The following is an 18,328-nucleotide window of genomic DNA, read 5'->3' as shown; positions in this document are numbered from 1 at the left end:
GGTTCTGCCCCATATCCTGCTAGTCACTAAACTATGACATTGGAAAAATTACTTACCACCCGGAAACATCAGTCTGTTCAGCTGTTTAATATGCTACCTGCACTTAAAGAAGGAGTATAGTGATCAAGACAATTCATAAGGGGATATTGCTTTGTAACATATATGGAAAAATGAAAAATCACATATTATCGTTTCTGTGTCTAACCTGCTATGCATAGAATGTACTAACCCCTGTTATACAACCTCTAAATAATATCTTGATGGTGGCATCAGTTTGTATTTCAGCTCTACCACTTATGTCCTGTTTTGTGATCTTGAACAAGTTATTCAATGATATTGATTGTTCAGCCATCTAATGACACACTTATGGTTCATGATGGACCTAAGGATTTTTAAAGTTAATATGGACAAAATTTAGTATAGCAGTTTTCACAGGTATTATCATATTTTTATTTCTAGATGTTTCCTACATGGTTTGTCTCTTCAGTTTATGTCCACAGGACCCTGAGAAGCTGTAGGGATGTGCAGACACCGACTCAAGGCCTGCCTCCCTCTCCAACGTTGTGGGCAGGGACTCTACATCCCCAGGCAGAGCCCTGTGCTCCCCTGCGTCACCTGGACAGAACGTGGGGAGATGGACTTCCCAGGGTATCTACATTGGTCAGGTAGTATCATATTTAAATACATTCATAATGGTCTCCAACTGTAACAATTTGTAATATATTTGTGTTGTTTCTCACTATGCCCATAAAAAAATTGGTGCATTGTCTTATATGTGTATCAAAACTGTGCTGTGCTTATTTTTATTCAGCAGCAGTAAGCATTTATCATCCAGCCATTCAAAGTGTTTCTCTTACTATATAGTAAAAGAAGACTAGTCCCTGCACATGAGTTTGATTTAAAGGCACAATGCCCTTTTATTTATATATATATATATATATATATATATATATATATATATATATATTTTTTTTTTTTAATAAGTGTGTTGAATAATCCAATGGGGAAGGGATTTTCCTTGACAGATATTTATCATAGTAAAAAAAATGCTGAGACTGAACTCTCTTGAACTGATACCACATGACCATTATTTCAGTGCATCTATTTCCGTGTAATGGCATTTGCCATCTGGTACTCTAACAAAGATGAATTTCTTTCACACTATGCAATTTCACTTGTCTTTCTCAGTTTGTGTCTAGTGATAATTAATCTCTAGATTCACATAGTAGGCCTCTCCTGTATGTTCTGATAGCTAAGGAAGCAAGTACTAAAAAGAGCAACATCACGGGGAGGGAACAAAGGAGCCACATACCACTTTCTGTGTTAGAGAGCACTGATGCGATGGAGTCTCAGGAGCCACACTGCCTTGCAATGAAACGAAGGATTTGGGGCAGAAGATGCACAGTGTAGTATGTAGATGGTGTTATATTGAGTTGTACACTTAAAACCTAGCCCTGGTCAGGTGGTTCAGCAGTAGAGCATTGGCCCTGCTTGTGGAAGTCCTGGGTTTGATTCCCCGTCGGGTTCACAAGAAAAGCGACCATCTGCTTCTCCACCCTTCTCCCTCTCTTTCTTCTCTATCTCTCTCTTCTCTTCCCACAGCCAAGGCTCCACTGGAGCAAAGTTGGCCCGTGTGCTGAGGACGGCTCCATGGCCTCCACCCTGGGTACTAGAATGACTCAGGCAAAAACAGAGCAAGGGCCCAGATGGCCAGAGCATTGCCCCCTGGGGGGCTTGCTGGGTGGATCCCTGTCGGGTGAATGCGGGAGTTTGTCTGAATGCCTCCCCACTTCTAACTTCGGTAAAATACAAAAAACAAAAACAAAAAATAAAACCTGTATGGATTACGAAACCATGTCAGTGCAATAAATTAAAAAAGAATTAATTAGTTTAAGAATTATAAAAGAGATAAAGCATAACATGAGGCAGTTGTTACACTCTATACATTCCTTAACCTCCCTCCTGGGACATGATGTTTGTCTTTGAGTGGCAGCCTCAGCTTTGGAGCAGTCAGCCCAGCAGAGCTGCAGAGTCAGCACTTCCCAGACGCCTCTGTGGCTGGAGCCATAGTGCACCTCTAGGGTGAGTCCCCTACACTATTCTTCTGTATTTATTTTTGCTTCTTACACTCAGTGAGTTGTATTTTTAAGGAATAGTCAGAGCAGCTACATGAAGAAGGCTTAGAAATGTTTCTAAACATTTATTTGAGGCATTTATTCTAGGTTTTAGAAATTGAATGAGAAAAAAACAAAGTACTGATAAGGAATCCCAAATGTTAGTAATTTGTCTTCAGTAATATTAGCTTCTAGTTATAATCAATAAGAGATTATGTAAGGGGTTCAATTACAATAATGTTTTGTAAGGTCTCAGTCACTTAATTTCCTATAAGGAGTTAAGGCACCGTAGATAAATAGAAGCTTAGTTTATAAACCTTAACCTCTATTCTGTTGTCTAAGAAATACAGGGAGTTTTCCTGCAGAAAGTTCCCGGAGTCACAGATGCCTCCAGAGGCACCATACCCCAGCCATCCCAAAGGATCATCAAGGACGCCAGATAGACCTGTGCCAGCATCAGAAGGACATTCCAGGATGACACTTCAGCAAACTGGACCCCCATCTCCTGCACACAGCTTTGTGACTAACTGCATGCACTAGCCCACTACTAACAACTCCCCTCACCCTAAAAACCACAGACAGATCTGAGACTGTAAGGCAGTTTTGTGGAAGGATGTCCCCTGTCATCTCAGGCTGCTGGCTTTTCTGATTAAAGACACTCTTACACCACTCAGTCCCTGGTCTGTGTTGGATTGGCTAAGTGCGACAGGCTTCCCTGTACCCGGCTAGTTCTGGTATCAGAACCTTGTCCTTTGAACATTTCAGGACATTATCTGTGTTGTATTTATTGTTATATTCAAGTGTGAACTAATGTTTCCTCTTCTTGTCTGTTTCCTCTTTCAGTCTGCTGATAATTGAGTCTCTCTAGTTAGTCATCTGAAAAATATCATCCTTTTTCATTCCCAGACCTCTTCTGAGACTGTGAAACAAGGTCCTCCTGAAACCTTGGAGAGAGAAGGCTGCTTCCTAGGAAAATCCAGATTCCTCTCAAGAAAAGGAAACAGATCCTAAGGGCCCTGTAGGCCAGCAGTTGTGGCCATCACAGCCATGCACATGCAGGTTCACACTGAACTTGGACCGACGGTAAAGAAACAGTGGAGTGAAAAAATGGTGGGCCATTCCTTTATTCAAGTCTCACACTCGCTGATGAGCAACAGACAGGGTGATACTTCCTTTTCACTCACTCAGAGCTCACAATGCCCTGACACATTCCCTGGTTGCACAACGAGGAGAATCTTCTCCGGTTTCTCCTAAAATCAAAGGCCTCACCAGTCTCAGGAGAGCTCGCAAAGCTTCTCACCTCTTGTTCCCCATCTGCACACCTTCTCTTTTCCTGCCAACATGGCTTCTCTGCATAAACTGGCTGCTTCTTCAGCACTCTGCATTCTCTCTCTCTCTCTCTCTCTCACTCTGCAAACATGGCTTCTTTCTCCTTTTCCTTCTGCTTTTTCAAAACTTTCTGGTACAAAAACCTCTCCTCCAGCAAACTTCAGCAAAAACAATAGCCCCTTCTAAGCAGGAAGGCAATTTTCAATTTCACAGACCACATAGACCTGGTGGTGCCCAGCCCCCAATGCAAACTATAAGCGAGCAAACATAAAAATCAAATTTTACTAACTTATTTGACCAACAAGTCCCCTAAGGACTCTAAGCTTAACACATATAAACATAACGTCAATGTAAGAAATGTCCAAACCTGTAAGAATTTTTATGAGTTTATTGGAGCAGACTGGTGACAATTTCCAGGAAGCCAAGTCTCAACAGATTGAGACATTGCTCCGGAAAATCGCAGCTTTGTCACCTATTTTATAATAAGAATTAAAGGAGAAGACATCAAGGGTTTACATGCAATTAATTGGTGATAGATTGGGAGGTGAAGAAAGGAAAGTTAGGAAATCAGTGGTATTGGATAAAAAGTAAAAATGTACAGATGAACACATCTTTTACACATAGGCAGGCATAAGATAGTTAATTAAAAATAACAATGAGGGGATGGATTTCTTGGTTTCTACTCTAGTGGGATACCTGCCCTGAGAGGAGAGGAAATAATTACACTGACATTTCAAAGGCATGTTATCAGGTATGTTATTGTAGATGGAAAAGACAATAGACAGGCTAAATTAAGGTAAGTGTGGGTCAAATAAGTTTGCAAATAATGTATATGTTTGCTTGGTTATAGTTTGCATTGGGTGTGGGTGACAGGCTGTCAGCAGGCAGGGTCATTATAGCCTAAGGCTTAGTTTTAAGACTAGACCTTTCCCACCCTTTTAATCCTAAAATCTTCTCAATACTAAACTTTTCCCCACACCCTTGACTGTTGCATGATGTGGGGTGGTACACCCTTATGAGGAATCCCATTTCTGCCTCAGATAAGTGACTTTGTATCAGAGACTTCCTTATTTGTATACTGGCATAAAGGCTTTGATTTCTACACTATAAAATAGGGGCAGACTGGGGGCTCACTCTCTCTAGGTTCCTATAATTAGTATTGCAAGGAGAAGCAGCCAAGATGGCAGAGTGCTGAAGAAGAAGCCAGTTTGTGCAGAGTTTGTGCAGGGAGAAGGAGATGGGGAACAGAGGTTGTTGGGCAGATAAAATATATTATGCTCACTTTGTTAAAGACGGCGCTGCCCACGTGGAAACCCGTTGCCCAGGTGATTGCTTGGGATGGGCGTGATTATGTTAATATGTGTTGGGGGAGGGCTTTCACACCAAAAGGTTTTAAAAGGGAGAAGAGTGATTTTGTTCTAGGAGAAGCCCATGCTGTAGGAGAGCAGATAAAGGCCATGTGGAGGAGAGGAGAGGCAGCCAGGATGGCGGAGTGCTGAAGGAGAAGCCAGTTTGTGCAGAGAGAAGGAGATGGGGAACAGAGATGAATAAGGCTGGTGAGGTAGCAACCTTTGATTCTAGGAAAACTTGAATGAGTCAGTAGCTTTGGGAGCCCTGAATGAAAAGGGAAGTGTTTTCCCACTATGGGTATATCTCACCTGCCAGGTGCAAGCTAGATTTAAAAAGGTAATGGCCCACCAGTTCTTGGCTCTATTGTTTCATTACCATCTGTCTGAATCAAATGAAAACCAGCACAGGCTTAGTGGCTGTAATGGTGGCCGCAGCTACTGGCTTTAAAGTAAGCATTGATCTTTGTTAGAGAAAGATGAAAAATACCTCCCTAGGATTTGACTACTTACCATGAACTTTGTTAGTTAGACAATTTTAATTTCAGACCATCCTTTGTTGGTCAAATGAGTTTTTAAATATGACATATATGTTTGCTCGCTTTTGGTGTAGGGGACAGACTTACAAACTGGCAAAGTTGTTATAGCCTCAGGCTTAGTTTTAAGACTAATCCTTTCCCACCCTGGGTTGGTCCACTCTCATAAGGAATCTCATAATGCCTCAGATAAGTGACTTTGTATCAGAGACTTCCTTGTTTGTATATTGGATTAAAGGTTTTGATTTCTACACTATCAAGTGGTCAGACCAGGAGCTTGCTCTCTCTCAGTTCCTGAGGTTAGCATTAGAGAGAACAGATAAAGGCCACGTGGAGGAGAGGAGAAGCAGCCAAGATGGCAGAATGCTGAAGGAGAAGCCAGTTTTTGCAGAGTTTGTGCAGAGAGAAGGAGATGGGGAACAGAGGTGAATAAGGCTAGTGAGCTAGAAACCTTTGATTCTAGGAAACTTGAATAAGTCAGTAGCTTTGTGAGCACTGAATGAGTGCGTTTTGGAGCCCAGTGTGTGTTTTTGCTCTCTCTCAGTTTCGGGTGCAAGCTAGGATGAAAGCTAATGGCCCACCAGTTCCTGGCTCTGTTGTTTCATTACCATCTGTCTGAATCCAATGCGAACGTGCACTGGCCTCGCGGCTGTGATGGTGGCTGTTGCTACTGGCTTTACATCCTTCATGATTAGTTTAGATCTCTGAGTTTTCAGGGTCACCATGCAGGCCTCCCTGAGCTTGTCAGATTCAGCATGTGGCCCCTTTATTGTCTACATACACATCATATAATTTATCTTTAAGAATAACATGTACTGCCTGACCTGTGGTGGTTGTTGGGCAGATAAAATATATTATGCTCAGTTTGTTAAAGATGATGCTGCCCATGTGGAGGCCGTTGCCCAGGTGATATTAATGTGTGTTGGGGGCTGGCTGTGGGCAGGCAGGATCCTTGTAGCCTGGGGCTTGGTTTTGGGATTAAGCCTTACCCACCCTTTTTGATGTGGGATGGTACAATCCTATCATGCCTCAGAAAGTGACTTTGTATTAGAGATTTCCCTATTTTGTATATGGATTAAAGGTTTTGGTTTCTACACTATAAAGTGGGGCAGACCGGGAGCTTGCGCTCTTGGTTCCTGAGATTAATATTAGCATGAGAGAGCAGAGAACACAGGAGAAAGCAGAAAGAGGCCATGTGGAGTAGGCCAGGAGAAGCAGCCAAGATGGTGGAGTATTGAGTGAGAGGCCAATTTGTGCAGTTTGATGCTGGCGAAGGAAGGAGATGGGGAACAGAGGTGAATAAGTCTGGTGAGCTAGGAACCTTTGATTCTAGGAAACTCAGATAAGTCAGTAGCTTTGTGAGCACTGAATGTGAGTGGGTTTTGGAGCCCAGTGTGTGTTTTTATTTGCCCGCTGGGTGCAAGCTAGAATTAAAGACTATGGCCCACCAGTTTTTGGCTCTGTTGTTTCTTTACTGACTGTCCGAATCCAATGTGAACCTGCATGGGCCAGGCGGCTGTGATGGTAGCCCTGGCTGCTGGCTTTACAGTGGCGCAGTGATTAAAGCGTGGACCTGGAACACTGAGGTTGCCAGTTTGAAACCCCAGGCTTCCCTGGTCAAGGCACATATGGGATGTGATGCTTTTTGCTCCTCCCCTCTTCTCTGTCTCTGTCTCTCTTTTACGCTTTCTGTCCCTTCTCTCTAAAATGAATAAATAAATTTAAAAAATAACATGTTGTAAGGCCAATAGCCGCAGCCACCATCACAGCCGCCTGGCCCATGCAGATTCGAATTAGATTCGGACAGACAGTAATGAAACAACAGAGCCAAAAACTAGTGGGCCATTACCTTTAATCTTAGCTTGCACCCAGCGGGCAAGAAATACACACAGTGGGAAAACACTTCCCTTTTCATTCAGGGCTCTCCAAGCCACTGACTCATCCAAGTATTCCTAAAATCAAAGGTTTCTATCTCACCAACCTTATTCACCTTTGTTCCCCATCTCCTTCTTTCTGCACAAACTAGCTTCTTCTTCAGCACTTTGCCATCTTGGCTGCTTCTCCTTGCAATGCGAATTTCAGGAACAGAGAGAGAGTGAGCCCTTAATCTGCCCCCATTTTATAGTGTAGAATCAAATCCTTTAAGCCAGTATACAAATAGGGAAGTCTCTGATACAAAGCCACTTATCTGAGGCATAAATGGGATTCCTCATAAGAGTGCACCACACCACATCATGAAACAGTCAAGGGTGTGGGGTAAAGCTTAGAATTCAGAAGATATTAGGATTAAAAGGGTGAGAAAGCCTTAGTCTTAAAACTAAGCCTTAGGCTACAATGACTTTGCCAGTTTACAGCCTGTCTCCCACACCGAATGCAAACTCTAAGTGATCAAACATATATATTACATTTACAAATTTATTTGACTGAGACATGTACTGAAGCTAAATTATATTTTTTCCATTGTCCATAAAACCACTAAAATTATTTTTTAACTCTTAGCAAAGTGTTTAATAAATGTAAACAAAACATGGTTTTTATCTTGGCAAAAAACACAAACAAAGAACTTGTATAGCCAGCAGCCAGGGCTAAGGCCACCATCAGAGCAACCCAGCCAAGGCAGGTTCGCATTGGATTCGGACAGTCGGTAAAGAAACAAAGGAGCCAAAAGCAGATGGGCTGTCATCTTTAATTCTAGCTTGCACCCGGCAGGCAAGTAAAAATACACACTGGGCTCCAAAACCCAGTCACATTCAGTGCTCACAAAGCCACTGACTTATCCGAGTTTCCTAGAATCAAAGGTTTCTAGCTCACCAGACTTATTCACCTCTGTTCCCCATCTCCTTCCTTATCCCAGATACAAACTCTACACAAACTGGCATCTCACTCAGTACTCCGCCATCTTGGCTGCTTCTCCTGGCCTCCTCCACGTGGCCTTTCTCTGCTCTCCTCTGCTCTCTCTTCTAATGATAATCTCAGGAACCAAGAGCCAGCTCCCACTCCGTCCCCATTTTATAGTGTAGCTATCCAAACCCTTAATCCAATATACAAAATAGGGAAGTCTCTAATACAAAGTCACTTTCTGAGGCATGATTGGATTGTACCACCCCACATCAAAAAGGGTGGGAAAGGCTTAATCCCCAAACCAAGCCCCAGGCTACAAGGATTCTGCCTGCCCAGAGACACACATTAATATCACCTGGGTGACAGCCTCCATGTGGGCGGCGTCATCTTTAACAAAGTGAGCATAATACAGTTTATCTGCCCAACAGAACTCCACGAGTGTGGGTCAAATTAGTTTGCAAATATGATGTATATGTTTGCTTGGTTATAGTTTTCATTGGGTGTAGGGACAGGCTGTAAGCAAGCAGGGCCCTTATAGCCTAAGACTTAGTTTTACGACTAAGCCTTTCCCACCCTTTTGATACTAAGATCTTATCAACACTACACTTTTCCCCACACCCTTGACTGTTGCATGATGTGGGGTGGTGCGCTCTTATGAGGAAATTCATTTATGCCTCAGATAAGAAGCTTTGTATCAGAGACTTTCTTATTTCTATACTGCCTTAAAGTCTTTAATTTCTACACTATAAAATAAGGGAGACCAGGGGTGCAGTCTCTCTCTCTCTGTTCCTGAAATTAGCATTGCAGAGGAGAAGCAGCCAAGATGGTAGAGTATGAAGGAGAAGCCAGATTGTGCAGAGTTTGTGCAGAGAGAAGGAGATGGGAAACAGAGGTGAATAAGGCTGGTGAGGTAGAATCCCTTGGTTCTAGAAATACTCGGATAAGTCAGTGGCTTTGAGAGCCTGTAAAGCCAGATGCCACGGCCAGGGCCACTATCACAGCAGCCCGGCCCATGCAGGTTCGCATTGGATTCGGACAGTCGGTAAAGGAACAGCGGAGCCAAAAACTGGTGGGCCATAGCCTTTAATCCTACCTTGCACCCGGCGGGCAAGTAAAAATACACACTGGGCTCCAAAACCCAGTCACACTCAGTGCTCACAAAGCCACTGACTTATCCGAGTTTCCTAGAATCAAAGGTTTCTAGCTCACCAGCCTTCTTCTCCTCAGTTCCCCATCTCCTTCCTTATCCCAGATACAAACTCTACACAAACTGGCATCTCATTCAGCACTCCGCCATCTTGGCTGCTTCTCCTGGCCTCCTCCACGTGGCCTTTCTCTGCTCTCCTCTGCTCTCTCTTCTAATGATAATCTCAGGAACCAAGAGCCAGCTCCCACTCCGTCCCCATTTTATAGTGTAGCTATCCAAACCCTTAATCCAATATACAAAATAGGGAAGTCTCTAATACAAAGTCACTTTCTGAGGCATGATTGGATTGTACCACCCCACATCAAAAAGGGTGGGAAAGGCTTAATCCCCAAACCAAGCCCCAGGCTACAAGGATTCTGCCTGCCCAGAGACACACATTAATATCACCTGGGTGACGGCCTCTATGTGGGCGGCGTCATCTTTAACAAAGTGAGCATAATACATTTTATCTGCCCAACAGAACTCCACGAGTGTGGGTCAAATAAGTTTGCAAATATGATGTATATGTTTGCTTGGTTATAGTTTTCATTGGGTGTAGGGACAGGCTGTAAGCAAGCAGGGTCCTTATAGCCTAAGACTTAGTTTTACGACTAAGCCTTTCCCACCCTTTTGATACTAAGATCTTATCAACACTACACTTTTCCCCACACCCTTGACTGTTGCATGATGTGGAGTGGTGGGCTCTTATGAGGAATTTCATTTATGCCTCAGATAAGAAGCTTTGTATCAGAGACTTTCTTATTTCTATACTGCCTTAAAGTCTTTAATTTCTACACTATAAAATAAGGGAGACCAGGGGTGCAGTCTCTCTCTCTCTGTTCCTGAAATTAGCATTGCAGAGGAGAAGCAGCCAAGATGGTAGAGTATGAAGGAGAAGCCAGATTGTGCAGAGTTTGTGCAGAGAGAAGGAGATGGGAAACAGAGATGAATAAGGCTGGTGAGGTAGAATCCTTTGGTTCTAGAAATACTCGGATAAGTCAGTGGCTTTGGGAGCCTGTAAAGCCAGATGCCACGGCCAGGGCCACTATCACAGCAGCCCGGCCCATGCAGGTTCGCATTGGATTCGGACAGTCGGTAAAGGAACAGCGGAGCCAAAAACTGGTGGGCCATAGCCTTTAATCCTACCTTGCACCCGGCGGGCAAGTAAAAATACACACTGGGCTCCAAAACCCAGTCACACTCAGTGCTCACAAAGCCACTGACTTATCCGAGTTTCCTAGAATCAAAGGTTTCTAGCTCACCAGCCTTCTTCTCCTCAGTTCCCCATCTCCTTCCTTATCCCAGATACAAACTCTACACAAACTGGCATCTCATTCAGCACTCCGCCATCTTGGCTGCTTCTCCTGGCCTCCTCCACGTGGCCTCCTTTAGCTGCTGGCTCTACTCTCTCCGCTCTCTCATGCTAACCTCAGGAACCAAGAGCCAAGCTCTCGTTCAGTCCCCATTTTATAGTGTAGAAATCCAAACCCTTAATCCAATATACAAAACAGGGAAGTCTCTAATACAAAGTCACTTCTCTGAGGCATGATTGGATTGTACCGCCCTACATCAAAAAGGGTAGGAAAGGCTTAATCCCAAAACCAAGCCCCAGGTTACAAGGATTCTAACTGCCCACAACACACATTAATATCACCTGGGTGATGGCATCTTCAACAAAGTGAGCATAATACATTTTATCCGCCCAACAGAGCCCCGAATGAAAAGGGAAGTTTTTTCCCCCCGTGTGTATTTCTCACCCATTGGGTGCGACCTAGAATTAAAGGTAATGACCCACCAGTTCTTGGCTTCATTATTTTATTACCATCTGTCCAAAACAATTGCGAAGCTGCACGGGCCAGGTGGCTGTCATGGTGGCCGTGGCTACTGGCTTTATAATGAGCAAATTAGTTTATTGTGTAAGAATGGGATGTTGGCCCTGGCTAGTTGGCTCAGCAGTAGAGCATCGACCTAGTACGTGTGTTGGGCAGTTAAAATATATTATGCTCATTTTTTTTTTTCATTTTTCTGAAGCTGGAAACGGGGAGGCAGTCAGACAGACTCCTGCTTGCGCCCAACCAGGATCCACCCGGCATGCCCACCAGGGGGCGATGCTTTGCCCCTCTGGGGCGTTGCTCTGTTGCGTCCAGAGCCATTCTAGCGCCTGAGGCAGAGGCCACAGAGCCATCCCCAGCGCCTGGGCCATCGCCATCTTTGCTCCAATGGAGCCTCGCTGCGGGAGGGGAAGAGAGAGACAAAGAGGAAGGAGAGGGGGAGGGGTGGAGAAGCAAATGGGTGCCTCTCCTGTGTGCCCTGGCCGGAAATCAAACCCGGGACTTCTGCACGCCAGGCCGACGCTCTACAGCTGAGCCAACCGGCCAGGACCTATGCTCATTTTGTTAAAGATGGTGCTGCCCATGTGGAATCACATCACCCAGGTAATATTAGTTGACCTTCTGGCTTGGAATGGGCATGATTATATATTTTATGGAGACAGAGAGAGAGTCAGAGAGAGGGATAGACAGGGACAGACAGACAGGAACGGAGAGATGAGAAGCACCAATCATTAGTTTTTCGTTGCATGTGGCAACACCTTAGTTGTTCATTGATTGCTTTCTCATATGTGCCTTGACCGCGGGCCTTCAGCAGACTGAGTAACCCCTTGCTCGAGCCAGTGACCTTGGGTCCAAGCTGGTGAGCTTTTGCTCAAACCAGATGAGCTCACGCTCAAGCCGGCACTCTCGGGGTCCTGAACCCGGGTCCTCGGCATCTCAGTCCGATGATCTATCCACTGCACCACCACCCAGTCAGGCTGGGCATGATTATGTTAATGTGTGTTGGGGGTTGGCTGTGGGCAGGCAGGATCCTTGTAGCCAGGGGCTTGGTTTTAGGACTAAGCCTTTCCCACCCTTTTTGATGTAGGGTGGTGCACTCTCATGAGGAATCCCATTATGCCTCAGATAAGTGACTTTGTATCAGAGACCTTCTTATTTGTATATTGGATTAAAGGTTATGATTTCTACACTATAAAATGGGGGCAGACTGAGAGCTTGCTCTCTCTCAGTTCCTGAGATTAACATTTTAGAGAGAGAAGACAGACAGAGAGAGAGAGAGAGATAGCAGGTTGGAGAGCAGAGAAGGGCCACATGGAGGAATCCAGGAGAAGCAGCCATGATAGTGGAGTGCTGAGTGAGAAGCCAGTTTGTTCAAAGTTTGTGCAGGGAACGGGAAGGACATGGGGAACAGAGGTGAATAAGGCTGATGGGCTAGAAACCTTTGAGTCTAGGAAACTCAGATAAGACAGTAGCTTTGTGAGTACTGAATGAGTGTGTTTTTGAGCCCAGTGTGGGTTTTTAGTTGCCTGGCAGGTGCAAGCTAGGATTAACGACAATGGCCCACCAGTTCTTGGCTCCGTTGTTTCATTACCGTCTGTCCAAATCCAATGCTAACCTGCATGGGCCAGGCGGCTGTGATGGTGGCCGTGGCCACTGGCTTTACAATGTGGAAGTCCCTGGTTCGATTCCCAGCTAGGGCACACAGGAGAAGCACCCATCTGCTTCTCCACCCTTCCCCCTCTTCTTTCTCTATCTCTCTTCCCCCTCCTGCAGCCAAGGCACCATGGGAACAAAGTTGGCCCTGGTGCTAAAGATGGCTCCATGGTCTTCACCTCAGGCACTAGAATGGCTTCAGTTGCAGCAGAGCAATGCCTCAGATATACCGACTATCACTCCCCCCCCCCCTTGTGGGCATGCCAGGTGAATCCCAGTTGGGTGCATATGGCAGTCTGTCTGTCTGCCACCCCCACTTCTCACTTGGGGAAAAAAAAGGGTGGAATGTCGAGTTTATTTGTGCAAAATGACAATAATTATTGGGAAGCAATATCTCAGCTGATTGAGAAAAATGGCCCAGAAAATGGTAGTTTTACTACTTACTTTATACATCAGAATCAAAGGGGAAGATATAAGGAGGTTACATGAAATTCATTGGTAATAGGTTAAGAAAGGGGAAGAAAGCAAAGTGGGGAAATCTCTGGGATTAGATTACAAGTAAAATGAATAGATAGGCCCTGGCCAGTTGGCTCAGTGGTAGAGCATCACCCAGCATGTGGAAGTCCTGGGTTTGATTCCTGGTCAAGGCATACAGGAGAAGCGACTGTCTGCTTCACCGACCTCCCCTCAACTCTCTCTCTCCCTTCCCATTGCCAAGGCTCAAATGGCTCCAGCAACAGTGGCCCTAGGCACTGAGGATGACTGCATGGCCTAGGCCTCAGGTGCTAAAATAGCTTGGTTCCCAAGCAACAGAGCTACAGCCCCAGAGGGGCAGAGCATCGCCTGGTAGGAGCTTGTCGGGTGGATTCCAGTCAGGGCACATGCAGGAGTCAGTCTTTGCCTCCCTACCTCATGCTTAATAATAATAATAATAATAATAATAATAATTAGACACCATTGGGCAAACAAGTGTTTTTTAAGTTTGCTCACTTGCACTGGGGCAGCACCATGTATGTATAGTCTAAGGAAGGCTGTGGGTGCTTGTCCCCCGGGTGGCAGATTGCAAATTGTGAATTGCCTTCCTGCTTGGGAGGGGCAATAGTTTGCTATTGTTTGCTAGAGAAGGGGATTTTTCCCACAGCCAGTTTTGGCTGGAGAGTCTAGAGAGGGAGACCGAATTCTGAGGGGCTTGGGAGCCCTGTCACCAGGTCTGTTGGCTGGGAGCCCTGTGGAGGCTGGTGGTGGTGGTGGGGGGGGGTGTCTCTGTGTCCAGGTGAGTCTGGAGAGAGAAAGGTGAGAGTCTTCCCTGCCTGTTTGCTCGTCCACCATTAGGAGACTTGAATTAATGGAATGGCTCACCATTTTCTGGTTCCACTGTTCCTTTACCATCTGCCCGAATCCAGTGAGAACCTGCATGGCCACAGTGATCCCCACTGGCTTTACAGACACATACTTCTTTACATTTGTGGGTGTAGGACACTTAAGAGTCAGCAATTAATAGGATAACAATAACAATGTGGGGATTTATGGTCTCTACTCTGGTGTGGTAGTTGTGCCCTGAATGGTCTGAAGGAAAAAAATTACCCTGACATTCCAACACTTTGTTATCCTAGATGCAAAAAGACAATAGAATGGCTCAGTTAAGGTAAAGATTGACCCTTGTCAGGAAAAACACCATACTGGCCTAAGACATCACTACCTACCGTGACCTGCTTTTAGTTAGAAAGTTTTAATTTCAGAACATTCTATTGTTACTAGTCAGCTAGTTATTAATAAAAGGATAAGAGAGAGTCAGATGAAGTTGTTAAATATTAAGGTTTAAGAAAGCTGAAAGGACTGCTTTGGTAGGAAGTAGCAGCATTACATTGAGTTGAATTTGCAGGAGGCTGTGGCATTCAGAGGCTTGTTCGCACATTCCATGAGAGTACTGCTTCCTCAGGGATTTCATCCCCAATCCAGGGAAAGGAGTCCCCTCAAGGCACCGCTGGCCCCAGTGCCAGTGCCAGACTGTGGGATTGTAAGGACGGGGAAGCAAGGGGGAAATTCTACTAGATATATGTGCAGTAGAAACTAGATGATGTAGCAGAACTTTTGGATATGCACTATAGAAGTCAACATGACACAGGGGGTGGAGTTTATACTTTGAGACAGGCACAGTAAAAGCCAAAATGGTGACATGAAGGGGTAGAATTTAGCCTGGGAAAAGAATCAGATTTGACAGGGTATGTGAAACCCGGGAAAGTTTAGAAACAAGATTGGTTAAGGGCAAGGTCCAACTCAGGCCCAGGATGAACCAAAGAGTAGGTTGGGGATTTTGTATGGCAGCTTGATTGTTACTGAGAACCAAGAAAATATATGGCATCTCAAGGCACTTGGTGCTAGAGCCAGCCCCACCCTCTTTGTCTCCAAAGGTGTATTAAGTTCCCCTAATAAAATCTTGCCACTACATTTGAACTTAACCACATGTTGTGATAAGGTGCTAAGGAATTGCTAAAATGTTAACATTAGTATTTTAAAAGGAAGAATCAGACCCCTTTATCCCTCCTTTCTGAAGAGATAAAAACCCAGAGAAAGAGATTAAAGGGGCAAAAGTTAGTACCTAATCATAGTTTTACTATAGTTCTCTGGAAGGACTAAGGCACTTGCTAGACAGCAAAGAAGAAAAAAAGTTATCTGAAAACTTCCTCTTCCCCTTCCTTAAGATCTTTTAGGAGACAATGTTTGCATATCTTAATTAAGAATTCCTACACTGATTCTTACTCTTCCTCCCTTCCTGGAGTCCTGAGAGTGACAATGAATACCTCTAGACCATGGGTCCCCAAACTACGGCCTGCCGGCTGCGTGTGGCCACCTGAGGCCATTTATCCGGCCCCTGCCGCACTTCTGGAAGGGGTACCTCTTTCATTGGTGGTCAGTAAGAGAAGCATAGTTCCTATGCTCCTCTGAAATACTGGTCAGTTTGTTGATTTAAATTTACTTGTTCTTTATTTTAAATATTGTATTTGTTCCTGTTTTGTTTTTTTACATTAAAATAAGATATGTGCAGTGTGCATAGGGATTTGTTCATAGTTTTTTTATAGTCCGTCCCTCCAATGGTCTGAGGGACAGTGAACTTGCCCCCGGTGTAAAAAGTTTGGGGACCCCTGCTACTCTAGACAAAGGGATCACAAGCCCACTCCCCTTGCTTGAAAAACCTGCATTCTTTAACATTTTATATGCTTTCTAATATTCACCCCTTAAGAAAGTCTTTATGATTGAATATTCATTGAGAAAGAAATAATTGTGAGTCAAAATGTCGTATGTGCTGTGTCATGTTTCAGTAAGAAGTACATACAAAGAGCCATTTGCATATTTGGTATATTGCATGCTCTCTCAAGGTTTCCCATGCAGAGTGCATGCGTCTCATAAGTGCGTCTCACTGCACTGTACTGATCCTTGAGAAATCATCATATCAAATACAAACATGTCACATCACACGCAATGGATTGACTCTGCATCGATTGTATACGGATATTTAAAGATTAGTCTTCCAATGTCAAAAAGGAGAACATGTAGGAGGACACTTTTTGAGGGAGGACGGAATTTACAAAAGAACTGTTCTCCCTAAAGCCTCCTTATTGGGATGTCACCTTATTGGAATGTTTACTTGACTACTCTGGTTTTTTCCAGGATTATCTCTAGTTACCCACAATGGTAGCTGGCTGACAATGCACCCCATGTTGAAAGACTTTGCTTCCTTGTTCCATTGTTCTTTATCAATGTTCCATTATTACTCAAATAAACTACTTGCACTGGTGTCAGAATTTACCTCCATGGAGACCAACAGAGACACATAGTCAAGTACATTATGGCCTAACCACCATTTGTAACACTGTTGAGATGAGCAAATTTTTTTCAAGTTTTAAACAACTAGTTAAATTTTTTTCAGTAAATCTTTTAGACCAGTAGTCCCCAAACTTTTTTGGGCCATGGACAGGTTTAATGTCAGAAAATATTTTCACAGACCAGCCTTTAGGGTGGGATGGATAAATGTATCACGTGACCGAGACAAGTGTCAAGAGTGAGTCTTAGATGGATGTAACAGAGGGAATCTGGTCATTTTTTAAAAATAAAACATCAGGCCCTGGCCGGTTGGCTCAGCGGTAGAGCGTCAGCCTGGCGTGTGGGGGACCCGGGTTCGATTCCTGGCCAGGGCACATAGGAGAGGCGCTCATTTGCTTCTCCACCCCCCTCCTTCCTCTCTGTCTCTCTCTTCCCGTCCTGCAGCCAGGGCTCCATTGGAGCAGAGATGGCCCGGGCGCTGGGGATGGCTCCTTGGCCTCTGCCCCAGGCACTAGAGTGGCTCTGGTTGCGGCGGAGCGACGCCCCGGAGGGGCAGAGCATCGCCCCCTGGTGGGCAGAGCTTCACCCCTGGTGGGCGTGCCGGGTGGATCCCGGTCGGGCGCATGCGGGAGTCTGTCTGACTGTCTCTCCCCGTTTCCAGCTTCAGAAAAATACAGAAAAAAAAAATAAAAAAAATAAAACATCGTTCAGGCTTAAATATAAATATAATGGAAATAATGTAAGTTATTTATTCTTTCTCTGCAGACCAGTACCAAATGGCCCACGGACCAGTACTGGTCCGTGGCCTGGGGGTTGGGGACCACTGTTTTAGACAACTTAAACATTCATTTTGTAAAACACTGTATTTGTAACTTTGTTATCATATAAAAGCCTATTTGGCATCAAAAGCAGTCAATAGCCTGACCTGTGGTGGCAAAATGGATAAAGCATCAACCTGGAACACTGACGTTGCCGTTTTGAAGCCCGAGTTGTCCTTAGTCAAGCACATATGAGAAGCAACTATTACCAATTGATGCTTCCCACTCCTCTCCACCCTTTCTTTCTCACTTTCCCCTCTCTTTAAAATCAATAAATAAAATCTCTAAAAAAACTCAGTCAATAAATTAAAAATAAATGTAAAAAAATAAAAAGATGTCAGATTACTTATATTTATTAAGAGGTTAATAGCTTTCATTTTTAATGCCTCAAGATCACTTTTAGAATCAGTTCTTATACCACAGTAGATCTTTTGTGGTTTGTGCCCAACTGAGCATACAACTTTTGGAAATCTATTAACGACTAGTTAATCAATATTTACTGTGTATCTACCACTCTTCCGGATTGTGAACAAATATGAGAATTGAAAAAGTAAAGAAATGCAAAGAACTGCAAAAGACTGTCCTCACACACAAAGCATTTATCATGGGGATGTTAACATGAATATTCCAGGAGGAAAACATTCCATGGATTAATTATTTTATAAAATTATTTACTGCCTGACCAGGCGGTGGCATAGTAGATAGAGCATTGGACAGGGATGCAGAGAACCCAGGTTCAAGGCCCCAAGGTCGCCAGCTTGAGCATGGGCTCTTCTGGTTTGAGCATAGTTCACCAGCTTGAACCCAAGGCCACTGGCCTGAGCAACGGGTCACTCAGTCTGCTGTAGTTC

The 18,328-nt window shown here is 44.4% G+C and overlaps 1 non-coding gene across 1 annotated transcript; it reads right to left on the bottom strand.

The window, feature by feature from the left end:
* Positions 1-457: 457 nt before the first annotated feature.
* On the bottom strand, positions 458-661 carry LOC136377863 (small nucleolar RNA SNORA73 family). The gene has a single exon (XR_010746479.1). It is a non-coding gene; the product is annotated as a small nucleolar RNA SNORA73 family (small nucleolar RNA).
* Between the last annotated feature and the right edge of the window lie 17,667 nt (positions 662-18,328).

This window comes from Saccopteryx leptura, chromosome 6, assembly GCF_036850995.1.
Source record: "Saccopteryx leptura isolate mSacLep1 chromosome 6, mSacLep1_pri_phased_curated, whole genome shotgun sequence".
NCBI classification, from domain to species: domain Eukaryota; kingdom Metazoa; phylum Chordata; class Mammalia; order Chiroptera; family Emballonuridae; genus Saccopteryx; species Saccopteryx leptura.
This window is presented reverse-complemented; position numbering and strand designations above follow the sequence as displayed.